Consider the following 8,850-nt stretch of genomic DNA (forward strand, 5'->3'; position numbering starts at 1 on the left):
GGTCGTCTGTAGGGCCGGGGGGCCGGGGGGGGGGAGAGGTGGGTCGTCTGTAGGCCCGGGGGGCCGGGGCGGGAGAGGGGGGTCGTGTGTAGGGCCGGGGGTCTATTTTTGTTTGGTCTTCGTCTCAGGGGGGGGGGGGTTAAACCGTTCTGTGTGTGGCTGTTTGTGCTTGTTTGTTTGTTTGTCTGTGTGTGTGCTTTTGTATTTTTTTTTTCATTTTCTTTCTCTTTAAATTTTTCTTTATTTAAGATGGTTAATATGAATGCCAAACAATTAATTTACTGAAACCTTTCTATAGCTTCAGCATTACTATCTCATCTATGCAACGATAACGTATAAAATAAGGATTTGCACTCGTTAAATCGAAATTTGTAGTGCAGTGTGCCAGTTAGTGTTCACTTTTATTTTTTATCATATAACAATATTTGCACTTAAATGCAGTGTTATAAATTTTAAAGAAATAATCATAGAACCGTTTCACAATAAGATGTTACCGTTTTATCCAAAACAACATGGAAATAAAAGTATATCTATTTATTTGTTTTGTCACTTCATTTATTCTCATTGACGCGATATATATATATATATATATATATATATATATATATATATATATATATATATATATATATATAATGTGTGTGTGTGTATGTGTATGTATGTATGTATGTATACACACACACACACACACACACACACACACACACACACACACACACACACACATATATATATATATATATATATATATATATATATATATATATATATATATATATATATATATAAATTTATGTGCTTATGTATTTATGATCGGAAAACCAATGGAGCATTTTCTTCCTGCTCCTCAGGGTAGAATTCCAAAGCGATGGCATGTTTCCCCGCCATAAATACGAGAGCAAGCACCCCGCCGATCGCCACCAATATGTGATGGAAATTGCGCCTCATCTGAAGACATATTTCATACTTACAGTGCAATTTGCGATCGCGAAAATTGGATTAAAAAAACGCACGGCAAAATTGTGTGTATTGTACCGAACGCGATCTGGCAAAATATTGGTCTTATACTTGTATTCGAAACGTAAGTGAGAGGATGGGCGGAACAATCATTCACAAGCAGTTTAGCGCAAGGAAAAAAAAAACATTTGTGATTATAACAACCTAGTTTACGAAGCCAAGACACGAACGCAGCTTCAGGTTATCAGTAAACCCTCGTCCTTCAGGGTGACGGAGTAACTGGTGAAGGTGAAGTCGACAAGATAACGAGCAGGTGAAGTGAAGATAATTATGGACAAAGGAAGAGCGTGGTAAGATTGGTAATTGCAGAAAGGATGAATGGCTGGTTAGATAATTAACAGTCTGTCACCTGGATAATGTCCTGTCGTTGAGTTGTTTGTTTGTAAATTTATTATAGCGTTCTTGCTCGTAACAAGCATTATGATCATTACCGTCAATATTATTGGTACTATCATTATTATCTTAATGATTATGATTATTAGTAATGATAGTAGTTTAGTTTTTTATTATATTGCTATTATGGCTAGTATAATTTTCAATAATAGTATCAGTATTCACAAGAACAACACTGATACTATTATTGAAGATAGCAATAGCCATAATAGCAATATAATATTTTTTTTAAAATCAGTTTTACTATTATTATTTTTGTCATTGTCATCATTATTGCTCATATTGTTATTATCATCGTAATCTTCCTTGCATTTGTTATACTATCATCATCTTTACTATGATAATTATTATCATTATTGTTATCGTCATTTTCATTACATTAACATTAGCATTGTCATTACTGTTATTACTACTATTATTACTATAATCATCATCATCATTATTCTTACAGTTGTTATCATTATCCTGATATTTATTATCATTACAGTTATCATTACTACTATTATTACTTTGCATATTTATGTGTTTGTGTGCGTACATTAGTGTGCTTTCTATTTTTGCAATAAGAGTTTTATTAAACCGAAGTTTTAATGCAACGGCAGATCCAACGCTTAGCACTCTCTGCACGTACGCTGCCTGGTTCTAATGTAGGATTAACTGGATCGCATTCATTATGGCCTGACGCACTTCCATTCTCCGCATTACCATTTATTACGGCGAGTCTGCAAAGTTAAGTTAATAAAAGAATAGTCATGGTTATTGTGCGAGATAAATATATTCCAAGTTCGTAGCAGTATCCCCCTCCCAGCCCCCACTCCCCCCTCCCCTCGATGGCGAACCACAGGAGCCAGGAGCCCACTCAAGTTTCCTCCCCCCCCCCTTCCTCCCTTCCCCCTACCCCACCCCCCGAGGTTCGTTCCTCCTCAACAAGAACGGGTAAGGTGCCGGCGGAACTTAGGGGGGAGGGGTGGGGGGTGGGGTGGGAGGGGGGTAGGGTGGGGGGATCGAGGCCGTGTTTACCATCCCGGGTGTTTGATCCCTCGTCAACATGCGCCCCCGTGGCCCCGGCTCTCGCTCAGAAGCCCGCCGGGAATGGTCTCGATTTGTTTTACGTTATGCGAGCGTCGTCGTCTTCAGGAGGGCGAGGAGGCGGGGGTGGTGGAGGGGGGAGGGGGGAAGGGGTTATTCCGTTTCTTATTCGTGTGAGTTTAAGGTCGTGTAATCCTTGATGGGGGGGGGGGGTTATTCCGTTCCTTATTCGTGTGAGTTTAAGGTCGTGTAATCCTGGATTGGGGGGGGGGGTGGATGGGGGGGAGTTATTCGTGTGAGTTTAAGGTCGTGTAATCCTGGATTGGGGGGTGGGGGGGTTATTCCGTTCCTTATTCGTGTGAGTTTAAATGTCGTGTAATCCTGGAGGGAAGTATTGTGTAAGTTTTTTTTAGGAATTTCGTTTAGGTTGGTAGGTTTCAGCGAAGGTGTGATAAAATAGCGGCCGTGACGATCAAATAGCTACGTTCATTTAGAAAAGAATCGAGCTGGATTTTGTATTTACACACGTATTAATTCAATTTCCATTTGATGGTAGGGTTCACTGTATGATATTTTTTTTTTAGCTGAAACAGGGTACAAAAAATTAAAACTACAGTCAAAATCCTTTACAGAGAATACAACAATTCCCGGACGACTTTTCACATGTGTCAAGGATTATCATAATTATGCGTTCTTGGTGTATCAGCTCTTTTGAAGTTAAGTAATAGTAGCATGTATGCAAATTAATCATCCCAGGAGGGTCCCTGACGAATGTTACTTTGTAGCAAGGCAGGGAGGTTGCTAGCAAGTGGAAGCCTTAGAGCCCATTGCTATGCTGAACCCCGGATGAAGAAGTTGAATGATGCTCTCGGTATTTCAACGGAATATGTTGCAAGATAATGGATGTATTCTCAGACACGCCGGTCTACAATCTCCCGGTTTGTTTTCCCGGCCAGTCCCCGTCGTCAGCTGTGGTTCAATTCGGCCCGTGGATGAAAAAAAGTTCCCCCCCGCTGACCTTGGGGGGAAAATTAGCATAGTAACTTTGGCACTTTCTCCCCGGGCTGTAGCCTCGGGGGCCCCGCTCGGTGCCATAACTCTACGGTGCCGGCCATTCGCATTTCACTTACGAATGCTCGCGGAAAAGTGGGTTTTTCACTCTTCGCCCGGTAATGGAGGGGGGGGAAAATGGCGCAGAATTTGATTACACTGGGCTCGCGCGCCCTTTAAAGGCCTTATTATCAGGGAAATGACGAACAAATTTCTGTTCATTGTGAGATAGTGTAATGGAAACACGAGTTACGTCGCGATCCTAAATGGTATGCAAATGCAAGTGTCCGCTCCGGGCCGGGAATTTTAATTCATTTTTGTCGTCCTTTAGTGTTTATAATGCGTCTTTATACATACATGTATACGCTCCGACACACACCCGCGGGCATTCACACGGACATTCACAAACACACACACACACACACACATATATATGCATGTATATATATATATATATATATATATATATATATATATATATATATATATAATGTATGTATGTATGTATGTATACACACGCACGCACGCACGCACATGTGTGTGTATATATATATATATATATATATATATATATATATATATATGTATATATATATAATATATATATATATAATATATATATATATATATATATATATATATATATATATATATATATATATATATATATATACATACATACATACACACACACACACACACACACACACACACACACACACACACACACACACACACACACACACACACACACACACACACACACACACACATATGCATGTGTATATATATATATGTATATATATATATATGTATATATATATGCATGTATGTATGTATGTATGTATATATATATATATGTATGTGTGTATACACACGCACGCACACACGCGCGCGCGCACGCGCACACACACACACACACACACACACACACACATACACACACACACACACACACACACACATATGCATACATGCATACATACATACATACATACATACATACATACATACATAGGTACATACATACATACGTAAGTCCATACATACATCCTTATGTACATACATACATACGTAAGTCCATACATACATGCATACACGCGCTCTCTCGTTTGCGTGTTCATATATTTCCATACACGGCCCTCTCGCTATTGCTCCGTTTGTACACGCGGGGCGCGCAACCCTTTCCACATCCGGCCGCCATGTCTACGTTCGTTCCCGGCTGCCACAACGAGTGACAAATGACAGCTGTCCATCACGAGAGGAAAGACCCAGCCGCCCTCTTTCAAAAGGAACCGAGCTCCTGCTTCTGCTTCTGCTTCTGCCATGAATCCGTGGAAGGAGGAAGAAAAAGGGCGAGTTCTCGGTAAAGGAACCTTATTGTCCCGCGACAGTCAGACTATTAAGTAAACAAGTCTTGTACAGAGAGAGAGAGGGAGCGGCGGCCATATTTCACGCTAATGGATGTAAGGGCAGAGGCTGTGCTTACTGGGTCTTGTCTGCTGGCTTTCTTTTTTTCTCTTTCGTTTTTTTTTTATTTTTTGGGGGGGAGAAGGGGGGCTTCAGTGTAGAGGATGAAATATGTTTTTTGTTGTTGTTAATTTTTTCATGATGTTTTGTTATGGTAATTTTTATTGTCATGATTATTTTGGTCATATCATTATTGTTATCATTATTATCATTATTATTAATATTCTTCTTATTTTTGTTGTTATTGTTATTATCATTATCATTATCATCACTATTATTATTGTTCTTGTTGTTGTTGTTGCCATTATCATTATCATTATTATTATCATTATCATTATTATTATTAATATTACTATTATCATTATCATTCTCAATATCATTATCATTCTTAGCATCAGCGTTATTATAATCATCATTATTGTTGCTGAAATTATCATTATCATTATTGCTGTTATCATAGTTATGATAAAAATAACTTGTAAATATCGTCATCACCATCATCACACCACCATCACCATCGTTACTATTGTTGTTGCTTTTATTATTATGACATCTCATTACCATTACCGTTATGATTATTACTGTCGTTGTCATTGTTGCTGCAATCATTCCCATATTTATATCATTATTTGCAATATCATTATCATCACTACCATCAATATAACCTCTACATAGTCTACGTTTACCGTCCTTTTAAAGCACATTGTATTATTTGTCCAAAAAAGAGCTTTGAAGTGCTCGACCAACTAGGGAGTTTATCCTCAAGAAAAAACGAAAGAAAACACACGAAATCTCTCTCCGTGTTTTCCTTGGTCTGTGTCTATAGAGTCCTTTTATCCCGTAACCCAAGCTCTGTGTAACTCCTGCTACAAAGTGTCTGTCTGTGTGTATGTTTGTGTGTGTGTTTGTTTGTGTGTGTGTGTGTTTTTGTGTGTTTGTGTGTGTGTGGGGGGGGGGGGTTGGGAGGTTGCCTGGGTTGGTAGGTGGGGAAGGTTATTTGTATGTAGGTATGTGTGTGTGCTTGTGTTTGTGTGTCTGTATATGTGTAAGTATGTGTGTCTGTATGTGCATGTATAAGTGTCTCTTTTGTGTGTATATGTGTTTGTGTGTCTGTATGTGTACGTATGTGTGTCTTTTTTGTGTGTATGCGTTTGTGTCTGTATCTGCGTACGTGTGTGTTTATGTGTCCGTATATGTGTACGCGTGTGTGCCTTTTGTATGTGTGTATGCCCTTGTGTTTCTGTATCTGGGTCCATATGTTTGTGTACACTTCTGTATATGTACGCATTTACACCACCTCGTACGTACACGCCCGCGAGTTAATGGCATACCCCATCCATCTTATTGCCAAGAAGCATTCCTAAGAACCTCACAACACACAACCAACGTCTGTATACATGTGCTCAAGGAAGCCAACACTGATCCTGGCACGGCACTCTCGTAAAATCCTATACGCGTATGAGAGGGTTCTTTATGGTATCACTTGCAAAGCCACTCCTTGCAGCTACATGTTGCAACTTCAGCAATAATGGTTATGATGGTTACGATGATGGTGATGGTGATGGTGGTCCTGAATATGATGTTGATGATGATGATAGTAGTAGTAATGGTGATATGTTGATGATAAGAACGATTAAAATGAAACATTGTGATGATGATAAAAATGATAAATTGATAGTGATGATCATAATAATAATGACAATTATAGTAATAATGAAAATGATAATGATAGTAATGACAATAATATTTTTAATGATAATTGTGCTAGTAATAATGACAATGATAATAACAATGATAACAAGAACAATAATGATAATAACAATAATAAAAATTGTGAAAATAATAATGACGATTATGTTGATGATGATAATAATAGCAAAGATGATTACCATCACTGTTATTATTACGAGAAGAATGATAAATGATAGTAAAGATAACCACAGAAAAGTTAAAATAGAAAAAGTAGTAGTCATAGCAATGGTAAAAGTAGTAATGATAATAACAAGACTATTAAGAGTAGCAGGGCTAATAACAAGACTATTAAGAGTAGTAGGGATAATAACAAGACTGTTAAGAGTAGTAGGGATAACAACAAGACTATTAAGAGTAGTAGGGATAATAGCAAGACTATGAAGAGTAGTAGGGATAATAACAAGACTATGAAGAGTAGTAGTGGTAATAACAAGACAATTAAGAGTAGTAGGGATAATAACAAGACTATCAAGAGTAGCAGGGATAATAACAAGACTATTAAGAGTAGCAGGGATAATAACAAGACTATTAAGAGTAGTAGGAATAAATAACAAGACTATTAAGAGTAGTAGGAATAAATAACAAGACTATTAAGAGAAGTAGGGATAAATAACAAGACTATTAAGAGTAGTAGGAATAAATAACAAGACTATTAAGAGTAGTAGGAATAAATAACAAGACTATGAAGAGTAGTAGGGATAAATAACAAGACTATTAAGAGTAGTAGGGATAATAACAAGACTATTAAGAGTAGTAGGGATAATAACAAGACTATCAAGAGTAGTAGGGATAATAACAAGACTATCAAGAGTAGTAGGGATAATAACAAGACTATTAAGAGTAGTAGGGATGATAACAAGACTATCAAGAGTAGTAGGGATAAATAACAAGACTATTAAGAGTAGTAGGGATAATAACAAGACTATTAAGAGTAGTAGGGATAATAACAAGACTATTAAGAGTAGTAGGGATGATAATAAGACTATTAAGAGTAGTAGGGATAATAACAAGACTATTAAGAGTAGTAGGGATAATAACAAGACTATTAAGAGTAGTAGTGATAATAACAAGACTATTAAGAGTAGTAGGGATAATAACAAGACTATTAAGAGTAGTAGGGATAATAACAAGACTATTAAGAGTAGTAGGGATAATAACAAGACTATTAAGAGTAGTAGTGATAATAACAAGACTATTAAGAGTAGTAGGGATGATAACAAGACTATCAAGAGTAGTAGGGATAAATAACAAGACTATTAAGAGTAGTAGGGATAAATAACAAGACTATTAAGAGTAGTAGGGATAAATAACAAGACTATTAAGAGTAGTAGGGATAAATAACAAGACTATTAAGAGTAGTAGGGATAAATAACAAGACTATTAAGAGTAGTAGGGATAAATAACAAGACTATTAAGAGTAGTAGGGATAATAACAAGACTATTAAGAGTAGCAGGGATAATAACAAGACTGTTAAGAGTACTAAGAATAAATAACAAGACTATTAAGAGTAGTAGGGATAATAACAAGACTATTAAGAGTAGTAGGGATAATAACAAGACTATTAAGAGTAGTAGGGATAATAACAAGACTATTAAGAGTAGTAGGGATAATAACAAGACTATTAAGAGTAGTAGGGATGATAAGACTATTAAGAGTAGTAGGAATAAATAACAAGACTATTAAGAGTAGTAGGAATAAATAACAAGACTATTAAGAGTAGTAGGAATAAATAACAAGACTATTAAGAGTAGTAGGAATAAATAACAAGACTATTAAGAGTAGTAGGGATAATAACAAGACTATTAAGAGTAGTAGGGATAATAACAAGACTATTATTCGTCTCCGCAGGTTGTGGCTCACCATGACAGAGTACAGCTGGAGGATTGGGGCCGCTGCTCTGTTGCTGTTACTGATCGTCCAGCCACTACGGTAAGTACCCCCTACCCCCTACCCCCCCTTCCCCCCCTGCCCGCTGTCAGCATGCCTGGCTGGGTCGTTAGTAGGCGATTCCGAATTTTTATTGCGCGCTCCCCCTTGCCGTGCGTGCGGTTTCTTCTTCTTGTTTCTGTGGGTGTTTGGTTTTCCTTCTCTTTTATTTTTATTTTTGTCTTGTCTCTTTTTTTTTGTCTTCCCTTTTG

At 37.3% G+C, this 8,850-nt stretch overlaps 1 long non-coding RNA gene across 2 annotated transcripts in view; it reads left to right on the forward strand.

The window, feature by feature from the left end:
* The window catches only part of LOC138865080 (uncharacterized), a 352,138-nt gene extending 343,495 nt beyond the window's left edge, over window positions 1–8,643 (forward strand). For both annotated transcript variants that reach the window (XR_011399302.1, XR_011399303.1), the window contains exon 3: window positions 8,561–8,643. This is a non-coding gene — a long non-coding RNA (uncharacterized lncRNA). The remainder of the gene's footprint in view (window positions 1–8,560) is intronic.
* The last annotated feature ends 207 nt before the right edge of the window (window positions 8,644–8,850 follow it).

Source organism: Penaeus vannamei, chromosome 19 (genome assembly GCF_042767895.1).
Source record: "Penaeus vannamei isolate JL-2024 chromosome 19, ASM4276789v1, whole genome shotgun sequence".
Taxonomy (NCBI): Eukaryota; Metazoa; Arthropoda; class Malacostraca; order Decapoda; family Penaeidae; genus Penaeus; species Penaeus vannamei.